The following is an 11,500-nucleotide window of genomic DNA, read 5'->3' as shown; positions in this document are numbered from 1 at the left end:
TTCTGTATGAGGTGTTAACAAACCCGGGTTTTACTGTGGCATTTAAGCCTTCTTGGAATTTAAGGAAGATCTGACAGATCACTGAAGCAGGAAATTCAAGTAACTTCTGGAAAACTTCACCCAAATTTTGACTGTCCTCTCTACCTGTACTTTAAAATATTTAAATCAAGAATATAAGGAACGTTTTTTCTTTTTGTTGGCATTTGCTAGGCAGTTTTTAGATTTTTTTTTTCTTTTTTTCATTTCTGTCAATTTGGACAATAAAACGACCTGGTTAGTTTTCCATTTTTAGGAGATACTTCATCTTCCTGATGTCTCTGCTGTAGAACAATAGTGGTGCATAAGGGATTCCACACTCCGGGGGAAAGCTTGGCTGACAAATATCTGCATGTTTGCATTGAAATTTTGTGAAAAGCTTCCCCCACATATTACATTCTGGAAAATATTTTTTTTTTTTCAGAATGTTCACAGTGGAAACCACTTGAAAGCTTCTCTTTATTATTCATACCACTGTACATTTCTTTCTTTCCCACATTCAGAACAAGTCTGGCACCATATGCAGAGCTAATGGGATTTCACAGAGCGTTAATAGAAAGACTGTAAGCAGAACTAATGCAGTATTGTATTAATTAACAACTGTGCTAAACTGCAGAGAGCATTAGTGTAACCCAAAAGCTATGATTTCTATTCAAAGAGCAGCTGTATGAATTTGAAAATACTGACATGCAGCCCATCTTCTCAAGGCTCACAGAAATTATACATTTACCTCCTTGTCCTCTTCGTAGAGGCACAGGAAGTGCTGTGGGAGGACAGAAGTTCGTTTTGCAAACAAATTCAGAATTTGGAATTCTGCTTCTTTCTAAAGATGTGAAGGGGGAATTTCGAAATTTGTTATGAGGGAAAGCTACACAGTTTTCCAAGTTGATTAAAATTCATTATGCAGACAAAATCAAATGTTTCTTTTGAATTGAACTTTTAACATAATTTGCACTCAAAATGTTACTGAGGCTTGTTCAAAATTTTAGACATTAACAATAACATTAGAAATGTTCTGACTCTGTCAGAATTTTTATCACATCTTACTCCCCTGAAATGCAATCCTGGCAAGGCTTTTCAGACTTTGCAAAGAGTTGCACTATGACAAATCTCTCTGTGCTAGTGGAAAGGAGTTCTATAAAACATCTCTCACATGACAGCAGGCACAATTGGCTGTGTCAAATCTGGTCAGCTGTGTTAGATTAACTAAAAAAGAAGCCTGAAGATAACAAGATAAGGGAGCCTCTCAGTTGGATTTTAGTACACATTGCTGTCCTTTGATAACAAATCTCCAATTTTGATTTTAATTGCATAATTCATCTTCTCTGGCAATATGTTTGCACATGTTGAGACTTACCAGTTTATGGCAGAAGGCTTTCTGCCATCAACTCTTATCCAGTAATTCTTCTGTTCATGTTCTGTTGCTAATTGTAGCATTAAGGAAAACCACACTGGTGATTTGGTGAATATTCTGGCACTTCTTGCAGCCTAGAAACCTATGGTTCCCATGACACAGATGCCTCTGGAATGTTTTGACTAATTCTTCCATTCTCATCAGCTGGTATTGGATGGAAATTGAGTAAGATTTTTATCAAGAAAGAGGCATCAGTCCTATAGCAAAAATTAAAAAGGGGAAATTTATTTTTTTTTTCTTTACATGAATTACAGATTAATGTGCCTTTCACCATTTTTTCTTCTAGCCAGAGACATGGTGCAGAATACTTGGGGGCTGCTGGAGGTCCTTGTGCAGTGGTGTCTGTGCCAGGCATGTCTGAGTGGTGTTGTCACTGCAGTGGTGAGGGAATGGCATTGTGGAAACAGGGGGAATGAAGAATTTTATACAAATATAAACAGCTGCCACACCTTACTCAGGGCACAATTCATCAGCTGGTCATGTACACTCCAGAGTGGGTGCAGTTCAGTAATGAGAGACGTGGTTCCAAGATGGACTTAGAATGCAAAGTGGTTCAGGATGAAAAATGGAACATAAATGACTGGTGTGGTTACCAGTGAAATGCATTTTTCAGTGTAAAAATGTTCTTCCTGTGTTTTGTGTGTCTTTCCCATTAGAATTTCCAGAATGCATATACATAAATATATAATGAAAATTGGTTCCCTTAACTATGTGAGAAGAGAGAAAAGTAAAATCTTAATTTAGTAGAAAAACCCATATTTCATGGTTTCCACATTCCTGAAAATTAATGTTTCATGGCTATGTTGCTTCCACAGGAAAATAGCAAGGCTTTTCTGGTGACATAATGAATCTCAAGAGTAAAGAAACTCAAGTCCTTCAGGAGCTTAAATGCATGAGAAGGCTGCAGACTGAATAATATTTTGGTTTCCTCCCTTTCTGAGGCATGTTTTAATTCAAGAACTCCCAGTCATCTAGTACAGGCCACCCTTAAATGTTCCTTAATTTGGGTTAAATTCAGGGCTGTCTGCATTTTACCAATAGCATATCATAATAATGAATAATCACAAATTTTAAACAGAAAATTTTGCTCCAGCAACCATCACAGCTCAAGCTGTTCATGTACCAAAGGCAATTCAGACATTGCAAATGTCCTTTTGTTCCCAACTGGAAGAGAGAGTCATCATTTTGAAACATGCAGCTGAGTGGATGTGCTGAAATAGTTTTGTTTCAGGAGTACTGAAATGGTATCAGATATTTGTACCTTGACTTTCTTGTTTGGATGTTTATATAAGCTAGATTGAACTGACATCTTAAATGAGATGACACTGTGGTATGTTACATGGTGTTGAAAGAGTTGAAGTGAAACATCAGTTTCCTACAGAATACACTAATAAAACCAGCACATTCCCTGTCCCTAAATTTCATGCAGCAAGTCAGCATTTTCCAGAGGAAACTGATTTCAAGAAGAACAGCCCTGTCAAGAAGCATTTCCCCAAGCTCTCTGTGCTGCATCGCATCCTTCTCTTCCTTTGCTGCTTTTTCTAACTTGCCAAAGAAAATCCTGCCTCCACTTGCCAAAAAGGATTTTTCTGTGGACATCACCACATTTCACTGAAGTAAAACAGATTATGTTTGATTTCAGGAGGAGGTAATTCTGTTTGTCTCAGAGCAATAACCACACGCTGCATTTCAAACACACAGGGTAATTTCTGTCTTTTCCAAATGATGTAAGTAGGCACCCCCAGCCCACTGTACCAAACAAAGCTCACATTCTCATCACCACAAATAACAATATTTGTATGACACCATACACCCCTAGGTCATGAAGAATGGGTTTTGTTGTGTAAACTGAGGCACAGAAGGGTGATCTGGGCAGCATTACAGCTTCACCTAAGTGGTAGCTGTGAATGAGTAGCCCCTCTACAAACCAGGCCACCAGAGGAACTACAGAATGTTTTGCAGGAAGACATAAACTGCTCCTGGCTGTGCTTGGAACAGATTGAAAGAGCACAGTTGTGGTTAGCCAGCTTAACCCAACCTGGAATGTTCTCCAAAGAGAGGGCTCAGGCTGAACATTATGCTCAGGAATATTAACAGCTTCTGTTCCTTTCAAAGCATTGAACCAGCAACCCAGTGTATGCCTTCAGCAAAAATAAAAACACAAAATTAGTTAAAAGTCTCTCTTCCCTGTATCTCTCTTCATAGAAATGTTGAATTTGCAGGCATTTCAACCTGTTGTGGTTGAAACCTTCAGGCTCCTGAGACTAAGGTTTTTAGAGGCATCTCCATTCAACTGTGCCTCTTCACAGTGACTTGCACTGATTTGTAGGTACATTGTGCCTGATTGTTCCCCTCTCCCTCATCATGTCAAAAATCACAGATCTAAGTTCAAAATCTTTCCTTGGGTTGTTCCCCTCTGTGTGCACACATATTTTCACCTATGCACACACTTCTGTGTAAGATATATGCAGTTCGCACTGGCCAAGGTGACCTGTGCTCCTGGCAAGATGTGTGGCTTGCCAGCTTCTCACGAGGCATCTGCTGCAGTGGAACAGGGACTGCTGTGTGGTCTGGATCCCCAGCCACTCAGAGTAATTCCCTGTCTGCCAAGGGAACTGTTGCTGGATCAGTACTGGATGTCATCTGCTCAACCTGGCCCCATCCCAGGACTCCATGGCAAATTCCCTGGGTGACACCTGACATGTCTCGCTGGTAAAACCCACTCAGATCTGTCCCAGCCTCTTGGAACTAATGCTGCTTGTGTCTTAAGCCTCTCAGTCATGTGAGGATTTTGTAATGTGGGACACACCTCGTGGCTGCCTTCTCCATGGCTGCACATGCTCACAGGGCACACCAGGTGCTCCTCACCTGATGTGGACATCCAAGAGAATCTCATCTGGGGTTAAGGCTTCCTAAAACTGTCACTGGGGAGAGGTCAGCTCCTCCCAGAAAGCTGCTTCCCTCCTAGGACAGTTATCCCAAGGTTATCCCATACACACAACTGTAGAAGAAGCCCGAGGAACTGTCTTAGGTCCAGACAAGTAATTCTTTGTTGTCCGAGAGAGATGGGGTGAATTTCAGCTCCAGTGTATGAAAATTCATGGGTCCTGCTGTGAGGCTTAAGTGCACTCAAGTCTGTTCTTTCTCCCACAGATGCAAACTTGGATCTGCAGCCCTGGCCATAAAAATCTTACAGCTCTGAAAGTCTCTCCAGAGGTCTGAAGTAAAGGCTGTTGGCAATTACTCTATCTTGGACTTTTTGGGATTTTGCTGTGAGAAGGTATGGGCACAGAAACTCCTGAAAATTCGGTGCAGTGCAAATCACACTGCTATTTGGCTGCTACCTCCCTCAGATAGACACCATGAATTTCCTTGGAGGTGCTTTTTGCACTCTGGATTGATCAGTTTACCAATGAACCAGGGCTGACCTTCTGTTGGGTCTTATTAAATAACAGTCTAGTTTTATTTATGGATCAGTATGTGAGTGCACTGCTAAATAAACAAGTGACTTCTCCTAAAATTGGGGTACCATTGGCAAACTCTTAAAAATCCAACCTGTAAAATAAACAGACTCCAGGAACTCCTGCCACTGCAGGAACTTCAAGGCAACAAGAAGTCAATAAACCCCCATCAACAAAATCCCCACTGGGATCCAGGCAACTGAGTCTCTGAAGCAACAGTCATCAAGGGAAACTAAGTGATCCAGTAAAACATTAGAGCTCCCAGAGGAACCATATTTGCCTTGATTTGAGGCAGCCCTGGCCACTCACCAAGGGCAAGGAGGCTCCTGTTGGATGGTGTCTGTAGAGTCCCTCTGCTTTCTGACGTGCTCCCTGCCTGTGTTTCACCCCCAAATGTCTACATGCCAGGGCAGAGGGATTCCCTGAGCAAAGAGAGCTTTCTCACCCTACACCAAATCATTTCACTGCCCAGGTAGGGTTCAGCCCGTGTTGCTCACCAGCTCAAGCTGATGTCTGGTAACACCTTCAGTTTGTAACATGAAGCAATTCTGAATTCTATAGGAAGAGCAAACCTGGCCTTGGCCCTAACACAGCTGGGATCAGGAGATAATTACCTCTTTTTCTGGGCTCTTTCAGCACAGGCAGCTTCATCCTGCCTCCCCCAACAGACTGCACTCTCTACAGCAAGGAGAAAAATACCACCTCACAAAAGATGGCAAGGAGATCCAAATCAGCCATACAACAGCCAGGACAGGTGCATGTACCAAACAGAAAGGACTTAAGAACCTTTGGAAGTGGACTACTTTCCACCACTGCCTTCTCAGGTAGACAGATCTGCTTAGAGTCAGGTTTCTATGGCCTTTAGCATTTCAGCATCAGAGCAGGTTGCAATGATTAGGATATTTTCTACCCTATTGTCAGGTAGGGATGGACTAAGTGTCTTCAACGCATGTGTGGGGAACCCAAAAAGCAGAGTACATTCCTCTTGTGTTAATTCAGCTGTTTATTCCAAGGGGTTATTACAGCTGCCTAACAATCAGGGAAGCAAGGCCAGCTCCTCTGCAAGACTTTGCAGTACATCCAGTGCTATTGGACAAATCTGACATTAGGAATATCCTAATGTCTTTCACTGCTGATGAGTGGTTTGATCCTCAGCTGGGATCAAATGCAAGATGGGTTGAATCTCATCTTGAGGGAAGAGGGGTCTCAGACATCTGTATGAGTTAGGGCAGGGAACAAACCCAGCCCTCCTTAGTCACAGCCATGTGCTCATGCCACTGAGCCATTTTCTCTCTTACTTATGTAAACCAAGGGGATTTGAGTTTCCAATATGGTAAACAAGGATTTAACTACTTCCTCCCTCCTCCCAAATAACTTTCCCTGAAATTACCATGGTAAACAGAGCCCCTGCTCTCAAAAAACCCTTTTGGTTTGGTGTTGTTTTTGTAACTGATCCTCTGCTGGAAAACAAGCAACTTGCATTTCTGCTAAAAACAACCCAAGGGAACCTCTTAATAATAACATTACAAGCAGTCTTGTACCCTGCTCCACTGGGTCCTGTGACAAAAGAATGGACACCCACCCACGGATGGGTTTGCAGTCCTGTGGAATAAAGAAGCTCTGGGGCAGATGGCAGCACACAGCACAGAGAACACCTCGCTCCCCTCCTGCTTTGCACCTTACTTGGCAGTCAGAGTGGACAGAACAGCATCGTTCCCCTGGCATTAGGAATCAGAAGGAAAAAGTGGCCTCATGCCACATGTGAATTGCAAATATGCTGATGGGAAAGGAGGGGTATATTTGATGTAGAAAGCCAGAGAGTTGACATGCTGGAGCATTTTCATCCTTGTACACCCTATAGTAATAATGGCTTTCATATAATGACATTTTCGAAAATTATTATCTTGTGTTTGTAGTTAACACCCTTTAAGGCTTAATTCCACAGTGAAGGTTAGAAAACTGTTCTTTCAAAATGAAAATTCTCATGTAACTGGAGAATGCAGAAGTGGGTCCAGCTGGCCTTTGCAGACTGTCCTTCCTTTCTGTCCCATAACTGAGTGCACACAAGTAGCCTGGTGTATCCATAAAAGCACAGTGGCAGAAAACAAAGATCAAGACAAGGTGGAGGAAGAGGCAGTGTCATAGCTGTGGAAAACAGGACTGTGCTACTCCTTCTACCTGGAGAATAGAGGGAAAACTCCTGTCTATCTCATAGTCTAGGAATATGTTTTGGAACTGTGTCTTCTAAATGTCTTTACTTAAGGCTAGGTCTAAAAGCACAAAGTAGCTTACAGTGATTTCATACATAGGTCTCAGAGGTGCAGTGTAAAGAGAAGCAAAAGGAATCCCTATTGTGGAAGAGAAAATGATGGCCCGGAGCATCAGATCACTGAGCAGCCAAGTTGGGAATCCCTCCTGAATCAATCCTGCCTCCAGACAAAGCTGCTCCTTCCTTATGTGTACCACAGGTACGTTTTTCATGGGCTAGGGCTGGGTTTTCTTTGACACACTGCGCAGGTTTCATTCCCAAAGGAGCTGAAATGAGAGCACACGACCAGCCCTTGGCCACAGCCTTGCACTGCAAGGAGAGGGTCTTGGTATGGTAGGACAGGAGCTCCAGCCAGGACAGTTGAGGTGAAAATCCTGCACAGATCCATCTGAGACACCCTTGGAGCTCAAGACATCCATCAGATAATCCTTCCTCTGGCAATGTCCCCACTTCCATCAAAGGAGTTTGGGTTACGAGGATGGCTGCTGTCTTAATGAGTGTGACTCTGAGGTGGATGACTTCTGCAGGACAAAAATAGAGTGCTTTGCACTGCCTTGGTCACCTTTCCTCTTAAGAGAGCCAGGCACTTAACGAACTGCTGCTGAGCCTCAGGATGGAGGCGAGTCCTCACCCAGGAGCTGTGCACGCAGAGCTGGGACCAAGGGAAGCCAAGTGCCTGTCTCATGCTTCAAAATAATTCTGACCTGATCTGGGCACAGAATGTGCATTTCCCACCACGCAGGCTTTTAAGCAGTTTGTGAGGCCAAGGCTGTTCACTGTCACACAGACCTAGCAGTGTTCTGTATTTGGCAGATGGAAGGTGTTAACTCACGTTTCCTGGCCACACTTCTATTTGGCTGGCTAAATTTTTACTTTCTGATATTCCCGCTCCACCCACCCAACCAGTTTTGACTGTTTGCTGATTCCCCCCATCACTTGTTCCCGTTGGCTGTGGAGTGGCTCCTCTTTCAGCCTGGAGTTCACTGCATTGTGCTGTATAAGTCATCTCAGGTCCTAAGCTCAGTGACATTCCCTGTTCTAGAAAAGCGAGTTTACAAGATGGTTTTCCCCCATTCCTTTCCTTTAAATTTAAATTTTCCTTTAGAATTACAGCTGTCACAAGAAGGGTGGCGGAATGGGGTGCTCTCGTGTTCTGCTGCTAAGCTGATGTGCTTCAATAGGGCTTTCTAGTTTTTCATTCCTTTTTTCCCCTGTTACTATTGGAACAAACAGGCCATGCCCCTCTAATCAAAGAAATGTGGGGTTAGCAAGAGGCTCCAAATACATTTCCTGGCAACAAGACAAAAGTAAGTCTACTGAGAAGTTTATGCAGAGGGAATAATTCTTGTATATACAGTTGTGTCCTGTTCTCAGATGCCCATACCAAAGCAATTACTGTGTGGGAGATGCTGAGTGGCTGGAAGAACCTGTTCATTCTGGGTCTGTAATGGAGTCTGTGAGGAGTTCAGCTTCCTGGGGTGGAAGGAGGTACGTGTGTGTGAGGCAGGGAGGCTGGGACGTGTTTATTTGGGAGGGTAACCTTTCTGGGCTGGGAGCCTGCTTTTTAATTTATTTGGTGGTCCAGGAAAATTTGTCACATCACATTCTTCAGCTCCCATTTGCACTGAGGTGCTTACATCACCCCAGAGCCTTAGGTAGCTAACAGGGATGCAGCTGTATAAAGTGCAGCCTGGCCCTCTCATGATGGCAGCAGTGCTACTTGTCCTTAAGACAAACAAAGGAGAGGTAGAAGTCTGCATCCAGCCAGGGAAATGAAGATCCAAAGCCAGCTCTGAACTTTGAGCCAGCTCAGGGTTGGTATTTTCCACGTGTGCTTTCACCCCACCCATGAGCTCCTCACATGGGATCCAGAGATCCTCTATGTTCCTGCAAGCACAAGGACTGTCATTTCTTGGTTCCTGGAAGAAATACCCAACACCAGTAGCAAGGCTTTCCAAAAGGTAACTGCAATGGTCTGAGCAGCATTTTGATAGTCTGGAGTTGCAAGGCATCTTAGCTGCTTTACAACAACACTGTATTTTGCAAAGCAAGAATGAAGGCTCAAGGTCCACAGGAGTTGGGGCAAAACCAGACTCAGGGTTGTGGAGAAGTGCCAAGGGCTGAGGAGGGTGGAAAGGAAGAGCTCCAGAGTGTGGAGTTTCCATGGCAGAGAATCAGTGGCTCTCCCATCACACAGTCCCTTTTTTATGCCATCCCATACATAAGAGTGAATACAGAACACTTTGTGCTCTGGGGTCACAAGCCCTTGCTTTGGCAAGATCAGCCCTGGTGTTCAAAGAGTATTTAATGGTGGAGTCTCACAGCACATCTGAGAGGTGTGCAAGTATTTCAGCCCTGTTTTTTTCACAGCCAATGACCTCTTTTTCTGGTGGTAGGGCAGTGCAAGGAATCACCTTTCACAGCAGTGTCAGAGCCAGGCTGCCTGATGCTCAGCTCACTGTGCTCTCCTCCAGGTCCTCTGCTTCCTCTGCAGAATGCTGCATCTGCTTCTGTACCCCATGTCTCATATATCTGGTCTATCTCAACACCAAAATCTTAACTGCTGTTTAAAACTGGCATAATTGGTTGTGATACCTGCAAGCTCTTGCAGGCAGGGATCCTGTCTCCAAAAGCTGATCCATTACTCTTGCCACGCCAAGCAACCATACTTCCAGAGAGTTAATAAATCCATGTGAGCTCTTTAAAAGAAATCAGGAGGAATTTTTAGGCAATGATTCTTTTTTCTTTTTTTTTTTTTTTCAGTTTTTTCCCCATGAAGCCTCCTTGGTAACCAGTTAAAACAAATTCCTCCAGACTGTAAACTGGAGATAATGGAGTGCGCCTTTAATCTCCGTCACTACAGATCAAGTTACCTCTTAGAAATTACTTATCCTGGCCAAGCAAATGAATTGGAATTGATGTTCTTAATTGTTTTCTAAATTGCTGTTCCCCACTCCCTTCCTCCCCTTCTCTGCACACAGCTGTTTTGCATCAGAGTCTAGTCTAATGGGTACTGTCACTCACACGAGGGGGTGAAGTCATGTGGTCATAAAAGAGAAAGATTGGGGGAAGAGAGGGAAATACCACCCAGTGCATTATCTGGCTGTGACACACTCAAACTGAATAGAAATAATTCCTCCTAGGGGGCTAGTCCCAATAGTGGACACAGTGCTGTCTTGGGCTAGAAAAATGAGGAGAGTCGCTGTGTTCTCTGATACTCGTTTCTCTCTCACAGAGAAGGAAGATGATTAAAGTCCTAGTTTGGGACACAGGAAACCTGAGTTGGAACTGCTGACTCTGCAGCAACCTCCTTTGTCTGGTTTTATGCAAGCTTCTTTGTTTATGCCTTGGTGGCTGCAATTGTAAAGCAAAAATAATGCAATTCCCTCCCGTTCTCCTTGGGGCAACAATGGTCTTTCATTAGCTGTATCTTACAAAATTGCTTAACCTCCTGGCCCTCTCCAAAGAGTGCTCCAGTACTCCCCGTGCTTACGTACATCAGTCCCCAGCTCACTCAGAACTTGCATTGCAAAGCCTTTGGGCTCTGGGAGCATCAGGCCAGGACTTAACACTAGAATCCCATTCCTCTAGATCCCCTAAAGCAGGCACACGTCTCAAGTCTTACGCAGGACCCATTCTCTGAAGACATTTTGCTCCTACAAAATTCATTCTTGTGTGTGAAATGTGTGCAAACTATTCCGCTAACTTCGCTGTCCTGCTATTTTGTTCCCTCCCAACCTATAAATGACCAATAATTCCAGTTTTGCTGCCAGCAGTTTTCCAGGAGTCAGCTGTTCCCTTTTAGGCCATGTAATTACAACTCTTTGCATGGACTGGCAACTCTCTGCTCATCAGTCCATTCAGAGTAGAATGTAAAAGAAAAGTGGTTGTCCTCTTCTTAACGTCAGCCAGAAGGTCTTTCTGGACAAACAATAGTCAAACACTTACTCTTGATATGATGTCAAATCAGTTTTCTGAAGGGGATCAGAGATTCAGAGAATTTGCTGCCCACGTAAAATGCTGAAGTGCCTGCCAGAAAAGCAGCAGACTCTTGTTGTAATATCTGAGAGCACCGTGTAGGATAAATCTGAGATAAAATGGCAGGAAAGAAGGCGTTTTATAAACAATGAGTTAAAAATCATGCCAACTGCTGCTAATGATGAGGAAACTCAAGTATTGTAAGGGTGAAGTTTCTCCCCCTCCTTTTCAGTAAGAAAAACATGGATTTCTGAGCTGGTCACTATGCTGGAAGGGAGAGAATGAAATGAGCAGGTGCTGGGTGTTGTGAGTGAGATTTTCAGAAGACTGAATATGAGTTAG

This window comes from Cinclus cinclus, chromosome 8, assembly GCF_963662255.1.
Source record: "Cinclus cinclus chromosome 8, bCinCin1.1, whole genome shotgun sequence".
Classification (NCBI taxonomy): Eukaryota; Metazoa; Chordata; class Aves; order Passeriformes; family Cinclidae; genus Cinclus; species Cinclus cinclus.
The sequence above is the reverse complement of the archived record's forward strand: the minus strand, read 5'-3'. Positions refer to the sequence as shown.